The 3080-nt window shown below is 39.8% G+C and overlaps 1 protein-coding gene across 1 annotated transcript in view; it reads left to right on the top strand.

Annotated features, from left to right (window-relative positions):
- Positions 1-1532: 1532 nt before the first annotated feature.
- lars2 (leucyl-tRNA synthetase 2, mitochondrial) overlaps positions 1533-3080 on the top strand; it is a gene marked incomplete in the record, with an annotated part of 65655 nt that continues 64107 nt past the window's right edge. The window contains 1 exon segment of the mRNA XM_062538181.1: positions 1533-1724.

Genomic DNA, 3080 nt, shown 5'->3' with positions numbered 1-3080 from the left:
AATCCTGCTACAGAAAACAATCTGGTGTTAGAGAGATAAAAGGGTTGCTACGGTAACAGGCAGAAATGTGCAACACTGAATTTCCATGCCAGTACCACTGTGCTCTGAGAGAGAGAGAGAGAGAGAGAGAGAGAGAGAGAGAGGGAAAAAAGTATAATTTGGAGTTAAAGCTTTCATTGGTACCAAATGAGTTCAGTTATGATATATTAGAAAATGGTACTATCAATACTAATGCAATAGCTATATGGTGTGAATATGAGGCTATATCTTAATCTATAATACAAATCTCAAAAGAAGTCGATTAGGACCCAGAATTCAGTTGAAGGTATCACATGGTTGGGGCAACCAGGAGGAACGTTTAACTGCACTGCTCAGTAATATGCATTACACTGTCAAGGTTAAAAAACATACATTTTCTGGCAAGTGAAATATAGACAGCCTGGCAAGACGATATGCATCAAGAAATGCGCTCACAAGTTTCACTGAAGTCACAGCAAGGAAAAGAAAACAGACAGGTATTGTTAAAAGCTGTTGGAGATCCTTTTCCAGTCAAAGGCTTTCAGTGTGACAACTGAAAAATGAAACAGGGAGGTGACAGTTTGTCAGTGTTGCCCTTGAGAAATTTCAAAACCTTCCTCATGTTAGAGCTCTTAGCTACTATCATCAAAAAGCAGAAACTTTTTTCCTCTCATAGATGCACAAAGCTGTCAAAATGATTTATCTTAGTCGATAGCACTTGTCTTTGGTCAGTTAGATGAATAAGAAAATGTATCCAGTATATTGATAACCAATATGACAGCCTTGCTAAAACTTTGACATTTCCAGATAAGTGACTGCAGTCCATTCCGAATTCTAGACACAAATGCATAGCCCATAGTCTACCAGTGCAGATTGAATTTGTTTACTTCTCTTTCACATCAACAGTCATAATTTTGAGACAGAAAAAAAAACTAATTGCATACACACAAAGATCTTAGGCCAACCAGATTAATTTAACCACAACCTATTAAGGACTAGATCACTAAATATTAGCCTATTATGCTAGCCATGGCCAGTTGGGAAAAGGAGGCATGAACAATGCTTTGACTCTTGCATTGCATATTGCTGCAGCACCATGCATTTTACACCACAATTGTAATAGCATAATAGACTTCTTTATTTTATATCTTTATTCCTCTATTATTTCAAGGGAGATGCTTTCACTGTCTTGTTTAGCCTATAATTACAATAGAGCTTATAATTCAGAGAAATCAAGAAGGCTCCATGCCAGTTTAACGAAAAAGGATCTGAATATGTGGTGGACAATGATCACACAGGTCTCTAATTATGTGCAAGGATCTGGCCAGTCTTTACACATTTATAATGAAACAGAGGCTATTTTAGTGTTTATTCATAACAAAAAACATAAACATCCTGCCAAAGTAATTTTCATTTTGTTAACTGAAGGGATGCGAGTAGGCCTGTTCTGCATTCAGGTTTGGGTGGTGGGTGGAATGTTTTGCTGTCTATGGTGTCGTCACGTGACTCGTCAATATGGCGGCGCCCTTGTAGCGGTGTGAGTTTGACAGCTGAGCATGTTTTGCGGAAGATTACGGAGAAATTCAGGCTAAGCGAGGGATGCATTTGGTCTCATTAGCAAAAAGTGTGTCCGCTTGAAGCTAACATTGGAATGAGTTCACCATAAATCAAGGACATCAATAAGAAGGAATCTGAATTTCTTTACTGTAAGTGTCAGCTATGTTAGCTTTCTAGCTTAGTAGAATGTGACACAGCTCCGAGCTCTCTTGCAAACTGAAATCCGTAATGTCAGCCGATGAAGGTTATAAACAATGCATTTGCGTATGTGGCAAGAAAGTAATTTCGTTAAAGATAAATAACATTGCACTATGTTAAAATGTCCTTGATTGTTGTCATTGAGTCGACTGGCATTTAGGGTAACAGGGAAGATATGTAAGATAGCCTACTACACGCGCTCTCGAAATGACTAGTTTTTGCTCTGTGATTATCGTGCTGCAAAAATACCTTCGAAACTGAGTAGGTAGCCTATCAGGGTCAGCAAGGACGCGTGCGTGCGGGGGATCCAATTTATTACTCTGCAGTGACACTAGCACTAGCTGCTTCTTCTGTAACCATAGAAACGTCCTCCTCTTCCTCCCCACATCTCCACACACATCTTGCACTTCTCTCTCGGTCTCTCTTCGTCTTTCCTTGTCGTGGTTTAACGCTAGCCTATCCAATATCGTAGACGTTTTTTGTTGAAATGATTAGAGGTGAAAGTGAAAGTAGACTAGATTTAGACCTGTGGGTACATCACACTTATCCCCCCATCCTATGGAAGTGAGTGGTTGTGTGTGCAAAAGGCTCAGTCAGTCAGTGTTCCAGTGGTGCAGTTTTCATACAGTCCGTGGGTGGAGGCTCTGAGTGACGACAGCTCTGAGTTGTCATCTGAGTCTGATCAGCACAGCTGAACTGTCACACTCAACAGTGAAATGATACGATGACTGTGTCTTGTTTTCTGCTCAGTCTGTTTCTTTATTGTTAAGAGAAATTATACCAAAACTTGAAGCTATTACTGGCAAGAATTAATTGCAAATGTTGTGCATCCTCTTTGTAGAAATGTGGAGAAGTCTCTATATTTCTAGTGCACAAGTTAAAGCAACACTAAAGAGTTTTATGTACCTTGAAATAATGTTTCCAAAGTCATGTCAGTGTTGCATCAACTCGTTACAGGGTGAACGGCACTTCTGCATTTCCTTCTATGGCCTCTGTTGGCTGTAACTGCACTATGTACTGTAAGTTTACCAGATCGGGTAGCGAATCTGTGAGACATAAGAAACTACAAATGTTGCTTCTTTCGATGTCTCAATGCATCATACTTTCATAAATTCATGTAACATACTCTGCCTTGTCTGTGGACATCATTATTTGCAAAGCAGGTGCTGGATAAACAAATTGTGTGCGTGCGACAGTGGAAAAGTGCTGAAGGGTAGGGTAGGATGAAGGGTAGGAAACAGCAGATCATCATCTGTCCAAATTGTGCTGTATTTCTGAGCATGAATAGCAAGGAAATACCAGAATCG

The sequence above is a fragment of the Sardina pilchardus genome, chromosome 6 (assembly GCF_963854185.1).
Source record: "Sardina pilchardus chromosome 6, fSarPil1.1, whole genome shotgun sequence".
Classification (NCBI taxonomy): Eukaryota; Metazoa; Chordata; class Actinopteri; order Clupeiformes; family Clupeidae; genus Sardina; species Sardina pilchardus.
The sequence above is the reverse complement of the archived record's forward strand: the minus strand, read 5'-3'. Positions and strand labels throughout refer to the sequence as shown.